The sequence below is a fragment of the Panthera onca genome, chromosome A1 (assembly GCF_046562875.1).
Source record: "Panthera onca isolate mPanOnc1 chromosome A1, mPanOnc1 haplotype 2, whole genome shotgun sequence".
NCBI classification, from domain to species: domain Eukaryota; kingdom Metazoa; phylum Chordata; class Mammalia; order Carnivora; family Felidae; genus Panthera; species Panthera onca.
The window spans coordinates 126,200,290-126,213,276 of NC_138339.1; positions in this window are offsets into that span (position 1 = coordinate 126,200,290).

Genomic DNA, 12,987 nt, shown 5'->3' on the forward strand with positions numbered 1-12,987 from the left:
ATGATAATTTTTGAAAATGGTAAGGAGGACTCCCCTAGATTTGAGGACCAGTGAAATGTAGTATACTTCTCTGGATAATTACTTGTTCTTTCTTCCCTTGCTTGGTAAATTTATTATATGGATGTGTTGTCCCACAGAGCAGAGATAAGGTGTTGAGCAAAAATAAGACAGAGTTGGGGTGCCTGGGTGGCTCAGTCACTTAAGTGTCCAACACCTGACTTCAGCTCAGGTCATGATCTCATGGTTTGTGAGTTTGAGCCCCACATGGGGCTCTGTCTGCACTGACAGTGCAGAGCCTGCTTGGAATTCTCTATCCCCCCCCTCTCTCTCTGCCCCTCCTCTGCCCATGGTGTCTCTATCTCTCTCAAAATAAATAAATAAAACTTAAAAAAAATAGACAGGGTTGTGACCCTAATGAAGTTCACAGTCTTGGGAGAGAGAGAGAGAACGATCAAGTGGTCAAGGACCTAAATGTGAAATTACAACTGTGCTAATGTCATATATAAATGAGACTGTATAATAATGGTGACAAGAAAGAGAGAGGCAAACCCGAAGTACAAGGATTGTAGAAAGTTGCCACGTAATGGAAAGGGGTTAGTTTCGGTCTAAGCAGGGCAAGTAAAACCACCTCGAGTCAGGCAGCACGACTATGAAAGAGGTTACAGTTTTCTAAGAACTAGGAAAAGAAGCAGAGCCTGACTATAAAATAGGGCTCAGCTTTTAAATCTGAGGCTCAGGTAGAATTATTCTGCACATGCAGCCAAATCCATCAGTATCCCATGTCGTGGGCCGGTGACCTCAGCCGGCCAGAGATGTCACATCTGCTCTCCCTATTTGGGAAAATGTCTTTCCACCCCGGGAAGTCTGGAAATAAGCCTAGAGTTGGTTAAATAGGAAAAACACACCCAGAGAACGAACACTTCTGTGTCGGGCTTTGAAAGGTTTTGGAATCGTAATGACTTGTATGTGTTTATTTGTTATTTATGGCAGTGCTTCCCAACCTTTATCAAGTCATGAGACAAATAATATATCAAAGGAATACTGGGGTTGCTAACTGAAGGAATTTGGAACCCCATATGAAGGCTACTCTTAGTAGGATGCAATCACACCATGGACTCTGGCTGCCTCAGGGCTCACCCGCCTGCCCCATGGATTGAGGGCATCGAATCTGAGACACGCTGGGAAGACTGGTGGATCAATGCTGATTTCAGGTGTATGAAATTGGTAAACTGAGTAACCCACCAGACTTGCTATTTCGATTTTAGGTAGTTAATGAGTAATACACTTGTGATTTTAATTTGAAAGGCTTCCAATAATTTGGCTGATTACATTTGTGGACCCTGTTTATTTGATAATCTGATCCGTTAAGTCCAAAAGTTGAGATTTATTCGTTTTGAAAGTAATGTTTAAGTGCCTAAGAAAACTGTGTTTAACTTGTAGGTCTTCAGGCAGCTGTGCCCTGGGAGAATCACATCTATTGTATTTGTAATTGCAACCTAAAACATTTGGGGAGGTATGATTAAGTAAGACCATTAAGGTTAAATTGTATAGAACACTTAATCTGTTAAATGTATAATTAACATTACTATTAATAAAATTACATTAATCAAATAATAAAGTATACATTTCTTATTTTTATACTGAAATAAACTAGATTGATAAATTAAAAAACATGGTTCATCATTGATATTAAAGCTTAAGAGAGGCTAGTTTTCAAAATTTTTCAATCGTAGTAATTCTAGTATTAAAATGTAAGAAAATAGTAAATATTTCATTGAATGTGCAAAGTTCACCCACACACAACACAAAACTAAATTGACAAGATGAAGACAAGAACATGGTCAATAAGAATACGTAATAACAGAGTTTGATTTGGTCTAGAAGTCCAGAAAGTTTTTCCATAAGGAAGAAGGTTCAGCCAGGAGTCAAAGATTAAGAAACAAGTAGGTCCAGTGAGGTGAGGGGCATACTGAGAAGAGCATACTGAGTACTGAAGAAGGAGGCGAAGGAAAAAGAGAAGAAGCAGAAGAATGAAAAGAAGGAAGGGACAAGGAAGAACTGGAGGCAAGTGTAAGGGCTCTGGGGTAGCCTTAGCAATTAGGGAATAAAAAACTAATTGGCCAGTCTGGAGTATGGAGGAACAAGGGAGAGCAGACAGCAAGGTCCCCAAGTGTGGTCTCACCTCCTTTCATGTTCTGCATGGAGTCCTTTCTTTAGAGAGGTTTCTTCCACCTCGTTTCTAAAATTACTATTAGTTGGTTACTTCCTAGCTCCTTTTACTAAATGTTTCTTCATAGCACTTATCATCCCCTGAAAATGAATCTCTATTTTTTACACTTTTTAAATTGTTGATTTCCCCCACTAGAATATATCTTCCATGGCTCAATGAAGCCAAGAATTGTTTGTTTTACCTCTATTTCCATGGTGCTCTGAATGGTGTGTGCATTCAAAATACGCAAGCATACCTTATTTTATTGCACTTTGTTTTACTGAGCTTCACAGATCTGAATTTTTACAAAATGAAGACTTGGGACAACCCCGCACTGAGCAAATCTATGGGTGCGATTTTTCTAACAGCATTTTCTCACTTTGTGTCTCTGTGCCAAATTTCGGTAAATCTTGAAATATTTCAAACTTTTTAATTATTATGTTTCTTACAATGATCTGTGATCAATGATCTTTGATGTTACTACTGTAACTGTTGGGGCACCAAGAACCCTGCCCGTATGAGATGGCGAACTAAAGTGATAAGGGTTATGTGTGTTCTGACTGCTCTCCTGACCAGCCGTTCTCCCATCTCTCTACCTCTCCTCCTGCTTCACTATTTCCTAAGACACAGCAGTACTGAAATTAGGCAAATTAAAAACCCACAATAGTTTCAAAGTATTCAAGTGAAGGGAAGAGTCACATCTTTCACTTTAATTCAAAAGCAATAAATGATTAAGCTTAGGAAGGCAAGTTGAAAGCTAAGATAGGCTGAAAGCTAGGCTTTTATGCCAGTTAGCCAAGTTGTAAAAACAAAGAATTCCTGAAGAAAATTAAAAGCGATACTTCAGCAAACACAGAAATCATAAGAAAGGGAAACAGCCTTATTGCTGATATGGAGAAAGTCTGAGTGGTCTAGATGGAAGAGTAAACCAAGCACAACAATTCCTCAGCCAAAGCCTAACCCAGGGCAAGGCCTTAATTCTCTTCAGTTCTGTGAGTGCTGTGAGAGGAGAAGAAGGTACAGAAGAAAAGTCTGAAGCTAGCAGGGGTTTGTTCATGTGGTGTAAGGAAGGAAACCATCTCCAAAACATTAAAGTGCAAATGAGGCAGTGAGGGCTATCCACGGGATAGCTAAGGAAGTTATCCAGGGATCTAGCTAAGATAATTTGTGAAGGTGGCCTTAGCAAAAAATAGCTTTTCAAAGTAGCCAAAATGGCCTTCTGTTGGAAAAAGATGCCATCTAGGACTTTCATAGCTAGAGAGGAGAAGTCAATGTCTTGCTTCAAAGCCTCAAAAGACAAGCTGAATCTCTGATTAGGAGCTAATGCAGCTGGTGATTTTAAATTGAAGTCAATGCTTATTTACCATTCAGAAAATCCTAGGACCCTTAAGAATGATGCTAAATCTACCCTGCCTGTACTCTAGAAATGGAGCAACAAAGCCTGGATGACAGCACATCTGTTTACAATATAGTTTACTGAATATTTTAGACTGCCTGTTGAGAACTACTGTTCAGAAGAAATGATTTCTGGGGCACCTAGGTGGCTCAGTTGGTTAAGGGTCCAACTTCGCCCCAGGTCATGATCTCACAGGTTCATGGGTTAGGGCTTGCGTCGGGCTCTGTGCTGACAGCTTGGAGCCTAGAGCCTGCTTTGGATAACTCTCTCAAATAAATAAACATTTAAAAATTTTTCTAAAAAAAAGAAAAAAAAAGATTCCTTTCAAAGTATCACCATCATTGACAATGCACCTGGGCACTCAAGAGCTCTGATGGAGATGTACGATGATATTACTGTCATTCTCTTGCCTACTAACACAGCAACCATTTTACAGCCTGTGGATTTAGGAGTCATTTTGACTTTCGAGTCTTATTCTTTAAGAAATATATTTCATAAGGCTATAGCTGCCATTGAGAGTGATTCCTCTTATGGGTCTGGGCAAAGTAAGTTGAAAATTTCTGGAAAAGATGCATGATTCTACATGTCATTAAGAACATTAGGGATTCACAGGAAGAAGTCAAGCTGTCCACATGCACAGGAGTTTGGGAGAAGTTGACTTCAACCCTCATGGATGACTTTGAGAGGTTCAAGACTTCACTGGAGGAAGTCACTGAAGAGTGGTAGAAATAGCAAGAGAAGAGAACTAGAAGTAGAAATGGAGCCTGATAATGTGACTTAATGGCTGCAATCTCATGATAAAACTTTAATAGGTAAGGAGTTGCTTCTTATAGATGAATAGTTTCTTTCTTTCTTTCTTTCTTTCTTTCTTTCTTTCTTTCTTTCTTTCTTTCTTTCTTTCTTAAATATGAAATTTATTGTCAAATTGGTTTCCATACAACACCAGTGCTCATCCCAACAGGTGCCCTCAATACCGATCACCCACCCTCCCCTCCCTCCCACCCCCATCAACCCTCAGTTTGTTCTCAGTTTTAAAGAGTCTCTTATGTTTTGGCTCCCTCCCTCTCTAACCTTTTTTTTTTATTCCTTCCCCTCCCCCATGGTCTTCTGTTAAGTTTCTCAGGATCCACATATGAATGAAAACATATGGTATATGTCTTTCTCTGCCTGACTTATTCCACTTAGCATAATACACTCCAGTTCCATCCATGTTGCTATAAATGGCCAGATTTCATTCTTTCTCATTTCCACCTAGCATTCCATTGTATATATGAACCACATCTTCTTTATCCATTTGTCAGTGAATGGACATTTAGGTTCTTTCCATAATTTGGCTATTGTTGAAAGTGCTGCTATCAACTTTGGGATACAAGTGCCCCTATGCATCAGCACTCCTGTATCCTTTGGGTAAATTCCTAGCAGTGCTATTGCTGGGTCATAGGGGAGATCTATTTTTAATTTTTTGAGGAACCTCCACACTATTTTCCAGAGCAGCTGCACCAATTTGCATTTCCACCAACAGTGCAAGAGGGTTCCCGTTTCTCCACAGCCTCGCGAGCATCTATAGTCTCCTGATTTATTCATGTTAGCTACTCTGACTGGCATGAGGTGGTATATGAGTGTGGTTTTGATTTGTATTTCCCTGATGAGGAGTGACACTGAGCATCTTTTCATGTGCCTGTTGGCCATCTGGATGTCTTCTTTAGAGAAGTGTCTATTCATGTTCTCTGCCCATTTCTTTGATGGGTTATTTGTTTTTCAGGTGTGGAGTTGGGTGAGCTCTTTATAGATTTTGGATACTAGCCCTTTGTCTGTTATGTCATTGGCAAATATCTTTTCCCATTCCGTTGGTTGCCTTTTAGTGTTGATTGTTTCCTTTGCAGTGCAGAAGCTTTTTATCTTCATGGGGTCCCAATAGTTCATTTTTGCTTTTAATTCCCTTGCCTTTGGGGTGTGTCAAGTAAGAAATTGCTGCAGCTGAGGTCAGAGAGGTTTTTTTCCTGCTTTCTCCTCTAGGGTTTTGATGGCTTCCTGTCTCACATTCAGGTCCTTTATCCATTTTGAGTTTATTTTTCTGAATTGTGTAAGAAAGTGGTCTAGTTTCAACCTTCTGCATGTTGCTGTCCAGTTCTCCCAGCACCATTTGTTAAAGAGACTGTCTTTTTTCCATTGGATGTTCTTTCCTGCTTTGTCAAAGATGAGTTGGCCATACGTTTGTGGGTCTAGTTCTGGGGTTTCTATTCTATTCCATTGGTCTGTGTGTCTGTTTTTGTGCCAATACCATGCTGTCTTGATGATTACAGCTTTGTAGTAGAGGCTGAAGTCTGGGGTTGTGATGCCTCCTGCTTTGGTCTTCTTCTTCAAAATTACTTTGGCTATTCGGGGCCTTTTGTGGTTCCATATGAATTTTAGGATTGCTTGTTCTAGCTTCGAGAAGAATGCTGGTGCAATTTTGATTGGGATTGCATTGAATGTGTAGATAGCGTTGGGTAGTATTGACATTTTAACAATATTTATTCTTCCAATCCATGAGCATGGAATGTTTTTCCATTTCTTTATATCTTCTTCAATTTCCTTCATAAGCTTTCTATAGTTTTCAGCATACAGTTCCTTTGCATCTTTGGTCAGGTTTATTCCTAGGTATTTTATGCTTCTTGGTGCAATTGTGAATGGGGTCAGTTTCTTTATTTGTCTTTCTGTTGCTTCATTATTAGTGTATAAGAATGCAATTGATTTCTGTACATTGATTTTATATCCTGCGACTTTGCTGAATTCATGTATCAGTTCTAGCAGACTTTTGGTGGAGTCTGTCGGGTTTTCCATGTATAATATCATGTCATCTGCAAAAAGTGAAAGCTTGACTTCATCTTTGCCAATTTTGATGCCTTTGATTTCCTTTTGTCTGATTGCTGATGCTAGCACTTCCAACACTATGTTAAACAACAGCGGTGAGAGTGGACATCCCTGTCGTGTTCCTGATCTCGGGGGAAAGCTCTCAGTTTTTCCCCATTGAGGATATTAGCTGTGGGCTTTTTCGAGGGTTTTTATTAAGAAAGAATGCTGAATTTTGTCAAATGCTTTTTCTGCATCGATTGACAGGATCATATGGTTCTTATCTTTTTTTTTGTTAATGTGATGTATCACATTGATTGATTTGTGAATGTTGAACCAGCCCTGCAGCCCAGGAATGAATCCCACTTGATCATGGTGAATAATTCTTCTTATATGCTATTGAATTCGATTTGCTACTATCTTATTGAGAATTTTTGCATCCCTATTCATCAAGGATATTGGCCTGTAGTTCTCTTTTTTTGCTGGGTCTCTGTCTGGTTTAGGAATCAAAGTAATGCTGGCTTCAAAGAATGAGTCTGGAAGTTTTCCTTCCCTTTCTATTTTTTGGAACAGCTTGAGAAGGATAGGTATTATCTCTGCTTTAAATGTCTGGTAGAATTCCCCTGGGAAGTCATCTGGTGCTGGACTCCTTTTTGTTGGGAGATTTTCAATAACTGATTCAATTTTTTCACTGGTTATGGGTCTGTTCAAGCTTTCTATTTCTTCCTGTTTGAGTTTTGGAAGTGTGTGGGTGCTTAGGAATTTGTCCATTTCTTCCAGGTTTTCCAGTTTGTTGGCATATAATTTTTCGTAGTATTCCCTGATAATTGCTTGTATTTCTGAGGGATTGGTTGTAATAATTCCATTTTCATTCATGATTTTATCTATTTGGGTCATCTCCCTTTTCTTTTTGAGAAGCCTGGCTAGAGGTTTGTCAATTTTGTTTATTTTTTCAAAAAACCAACTCTTGGTTTCGTTGATCTGCTCTACCGTTTTTTTAGATTCTATATTGTTTATTTCTGCTCTGACCTTTATTATATCTCTTCTTCTGCTGGGTTTAGGCTGCCTTTGCTGTTCTGCTTCTATTTCCTTTAGGTGTGCTGTTAGATTCTGTATTTGGGATTTTTCTTGTTTCTTGAGATAGGCCTGGATTGCAATGTATTTTCCTCTCAGGACTGCCTTCGCTGCATCCCAAAGCGTTTGGATTGTTGTATTTTCATTTTCGTTTGTTTCCATATATTTTTTAATTTCTTCTCTAATTGCCTGCTTGACCCACTCATTCGTTAGTAGGGTGTTCTTTAACCTCCACGCTTTTGGAGGTTTTCCAGACTTTTTCCTGTGATTGATTTCAAGCTTCATAGCATTGTGGTCTGAAAGTATGCATGGTATAATTTCAATTCTTGTAAACTTATGAAGGGCTGTTTTGTGACTCAGTATGTGATCTATCTTGGAGAATGTTCCATGTGCACTCGAGAAGAAAGTATATTCTGTTGCTTTGGGATGCAGAGTTCTAAATATATCTGTCAAGTCCATCTGATCCAATGTATCATTCAGGGCCCTTGTTTCTTTATTGACCGTGTGTCTAGATGATCTATCCATTTCTGTAAGTGGAGTGTTAAAGTCCCCTGCAATGACCACATTCTTATCAATAAGGTTGCTTATGTTTGTGAGTAATTGTTTTATATATTTGGGGGCTCCGGTATTTGGCGCATAGACATTATAATTGTTAGCTCTTCCTGATGGATAGACCCTGTAATTATTATATAATGCCCTTCTTCATCTCTTGTTACAGCCTTTAATTTAAAGTCTAGTTTGTCTGATATAAGTATGGCTACTCCAGCTTTCTTTTGACTTCCAGTAGCATGATAAATAGTTCTCCATCCCCTCACTTTCAATCTGAAGGTGTCCTCAGGTCTAAAATGAGTCTCTTGTAGACAGCAAATAGATGGGTCTTGTTTTTTTTATCCATTCTGATACCCTATGTCTTTTGGTTGCAGCATTGAGTCCATTTACATTCAGTGTTATTATAGAAAGATATGGGTTTAGAGTCATTGTGATGTCTGTAGGTTTCGTGCTTGTAGTGATGTCTCTGGTACTTTGTCTCACAGGATCACCCTTAGGATCTCTTGTAGGGATGGTTTAGTGGTGACAAATTCCTTCAGTTTTTGTTTGTTTGGGAAGACCTTTATCTCTCCTTCTATTCTAAATGACAGACTTGCTGGATAAAGGATTCTCGGTTGCATATTTTTCCTGTTCATCACATTGAAGATTTCCTGCCATTCCTTTCTGGTCTGCCAAGTTTCAGTAGGTAGGTCTGTCACTAGTCTTATCGGTCTCCCTTTATAAATTAGAGCGTGTTTATCCCTAGCTGCTTTCAGAATTTTCTCTCTATCCTTGTATTTTGCCAGTTTCACTATGATAGTTTGTGCAGAAGATAGATTCAAGTTACGTCTGAAGGGAGTTTTCTGTGCCTCTTGGATTTCAATGCCTTTTTCCTTCCGCAGATCAAGGAAGTTCTCAGCGATGATTTCTTCAAGTACACCTTCAGCCCCTTTCTCTCTCTCTTCCTCTTCTGGAATCCTATAATACGGATATTATTGCATTTGATTGCATCACTTAATTCTCTAATTCTCCCCTCATACTCCTGGATTTTTTAAATCTTTTTCTCAGCTTCCTCTTTTTCCATAATTTTATCTTCTAATTCACCTATTCTCTCCTCTGCCTCTTTAATCCGAGCTGTGGTCACCTCCATTTTATTTTGCATCTCTTTTATAGCATTTTTAGCTCCTCATGACTCTTTCTTAGTCCCTTGATCTCTGTTAATAGATTCTCTGATGTCCTCTATACTTTTTTCAAGCCCAGTGATTAATTTTATGCCTATTATTCTAAATTCTTGTTCCATTATATTGCTTAAATTGTTTCTGATCAATTCGTTAGCTGTTGCTACTTCCTGGAGTTTCTTTTGAGGAGAATTCTTCCATTTTGTAATTTTGGATAGTCCCTGGGTAGCTCAGAACTGCAGGGCACTTCCCCTGTGCTGTCTGGAGTAACTTGTGTTGATGGGCGGGGCCACAGTCAGACCTGATGTGTGTCCCCAGCCCACCGCTGGGGCCAGTAAGACTGGTGTGTACCTTATCTTCCACTCTCCCAGTGGCAGGACTCACTGTGGAGTGGTGTGGCCCCTGTCTGGGCTACTTGCACATTGCCAGGCTTGTGGTGCTGCTTTGATGGGATGTGGTGTATTAGCTGTGGTGGTTCCGCAAGGTGCACATGGGCAGGAGGGGCAGGCTCAGTTCACTTTACAGTCAGTGGTCTCCTGCAGGAGGGGCCCTGCAGTGATTGGGAGGGAGGCCTACCCGTCAGAGGGCTGGATCCACAGAAGTGTAGATTTGGGTGTTTGCGCAGTGCAAGCAAGTTCAGTGAACAGGTTCCCTTTGGGGTTTCGGCTGGGGGATGGGAGAAGGAGATGACACTGGCCAGTGCCTTTGTTCCCTGTCGAGCTGACCTCTGTCTTCCAGGGCCAACACCTCTCCCTCCCAGTGTCCTCTCACCCTCCCGCTCCGAACAGAGCTGTTGACTTATAACATTCCAGATGTTAAGTCCCACTGGCTGTCAGGACTCACGCAGTCTGGCCCCTCCACTTTTGCAAGCCTGACTTGGGGATTCCACCTTGCCAGGCAGGTTGCCCCTCCCAGAAAGTAGTGTCTTGAGACTGAATCTACTCCTGATGGTGACTGCTGAAATTATAACAAAGGATGTAGAACATCACATAAACTTAGTCGATGATGCAGCAGCAAGGTTTGGGAGGACTGACTCCAATTTTAAAAGAAGGTCTCCTATGCAATCAAACAAACATTACATGCTACCGAGAAATGGTTTGTGAAAGGAAGAGTCTATCGATGCCCCAAACTTCACTGTTGTCCTACTTTCAGAAAGTGCCACAGTTGCCCCAACCTTCAGCAGCCACCACCCTGCTCAGTCAGGAGCCATCAACTTTGAGCAAGAGTCTCCACCACCAAAACGATCATGACTTGCTGAAAGCTCAGATGGCGGCTAACATTTTTTAGCAATAAAACTTCCTTTAATTAAAATGTATACATTGGGTTTTTTTTAGACATAATGCTATGGCACACTCAACAGACCACACTAAAGTATAAACAGAACTATATGCACCGGGCAAACAAAAAATTCATTTAACTTGCTTTTTTTACAATGCTTGCTTTGCTTTCTTACAGCAGTTTGGAACAGAACCTACAGTATCTTCAAGGTATGCCTGTATTCTCTTAAAAGAATGAATCAAGCAATGCATGAGTAAACAGAAGAAGGGCCTTGAAGACCATGTTAAATACAATGGACTCCAAGCTAAGAGCAGGCATGAGGCCTGATCAGTGTGCATTTTGAAAATATTTGGCTAACTGCATAGTGAAGATGGATGAAAAATTATGGCCACTTTGACTAAGACTCTGGCAGTGGCACAAGACATGCACAGATTTAGAAGTTGAGCATGCTTGTTGATAGATTAAACGTGCAGAGGTAAGGGAGAAGTCAAGTTTGGATCCTAGGGTTTTGGCTTATGGGACTGGATGGATGAGGATCTGTTCACCGAAACAGAGGACATTAGAAAGGGACTAAACTGTTATTGTTATTTTGGATATGTTGAGATCAAGGTACTTAGAAGCATCCAACTATAGATGTCATGTAGGCAGTCAAATATATGTGTTGGAAACTAGGCTGAAGATTTCAATTAATGGGTCCTTGTGCACAAGCAATAATTGAATCCATGGCTATCAATGAGACAACCTAGGCAGAAAGTATGGAGTCAAAAGTACAGAATGAAATAGCCTCTATGATGAAGACTTGACAATGGCCTAAAGAGACATTGAACAGAGATGTTAGGGATACATCAAGTAGATGCCATGTCACAGAAGCCAAAGAGAGATTGTAGTTGGAGAGGAAAGAAAGTAATCAGTTAACATCAAGAAATGCTACAGAGAGGTTGAAAGATGGCCATGGGATTTAGAGATTTGGTTACTGGTTATCTTAGCAATCAGTATGTTGCTGACTTGATGTGATGAGAAGTCATTTGGAAGTGGATTGAGAGGTAAGAAGTGCTAAATGAAATAAATGAGGCAGAGAAAGACAAATATATGATTTCACTCATATGTGGAATTTAAAAAAAAATAACAGATGAAGATAGGGAAAGGGAAGGAAAAATAAAATGAAAACAGGGAAGCAAATCATTAGTGACTCTTAAATACAGAGAACAAACTGGGGGATTCTGGGAGGGTGTTGGGGGTAGGAACGGGCTAAATGTGTAATGGACATTAAGGAGGGCACTTGTTGGGATGAGCACTGGGTGTTATATGTAAGTGATTAATCACTAGGTTTTACTCCTAAAACCAATACTACACTGTATGTTAACTTTAATATAAATAAATAAATTGAGGGAAAAAAAGAGTTGAGGAACTGGAGATAGGAGTAAAGGCAATTCTTACAGGATGATAGAGCATAAAGAGAAGGGAAGCAGGGGGTGTGGTATGGTATCAGGAGGATATTCTTAGGGAGAGTTGGTTTTGCTTATTTGTTTTTAATACCGAGGGACCTGAGCATGTTTAAAAGAACATGGTTTCAGGAAGAAGATTAAAGTGAGAAAGACAAAGACAATCTATTGTCCATGAAGGTCCTGAGAAGAGCAGAGCAGATACAAGAAGAGAGAGCAAAACCAGCTGGAGACAGGTCTAGATTTCTCGCTGGGAAGCTGAGAGCATTTCCCATACAATGGCTTCAGTTTTCCTTATGAAGTAAGAGTTGGGGTTGGGGCATGTGGGTGGCTCAGTCACTTAAGTTCTGGACTCTTGATCTTGACTCAGGTCATGATCTCATGGTTCATGGGATTAAGTCCTGCACTGGGCTCTGCACTGACTACCCAGAGCCTGCTTGGGATTCTCTCTATCCCTCTTACTCCACCCCTCCATCACTCATGCTCCCTCTCTCTCTCAAAATAAATAAATAAAACGTGTTTAAAAAGAGTTGGGACCAACTACTGAGACTGCAAGGGAAAGATTAGATGGCTGAGGTCCAAGGATATAGGAGGGTGGAGGAGGTTTGAAATACTAGTGTTATGATTAGTCAGCATCTATGCACGGCAGCACTATGAGAATGTAGAAGGTCTACTTCATTTTATGATGCCTCGTTTTTAGCGGAACATTCTGTCCTACTGTGTGATTTTTGCCAAGCCCGACACAATTGTTTAGTGCGAGCATGGAGAAAAGACATAATGTGGTTGCTTCCAAATTGCGGTTCTGCTAGATGGCTATTTTGAGAAGACAGAGGTGCAGATGTGTTGAGGATAGCATGAACAGGTGAACAGAGTTGTTGGAATGTAAGCTGGGCAGAGAGAAATGTAAAGGAAGGAAGGGATGTTTCAGTATGGTTGAAGAAGAGAGGAGGTGACAGCGGAGGAACAGGGAAGACCCTGGTGCCAGAGATGGGGAAGGCTTGAATCTGTGACTCTTGCAAGATGGCTGTTTTAGATGATGATGAGGATCAG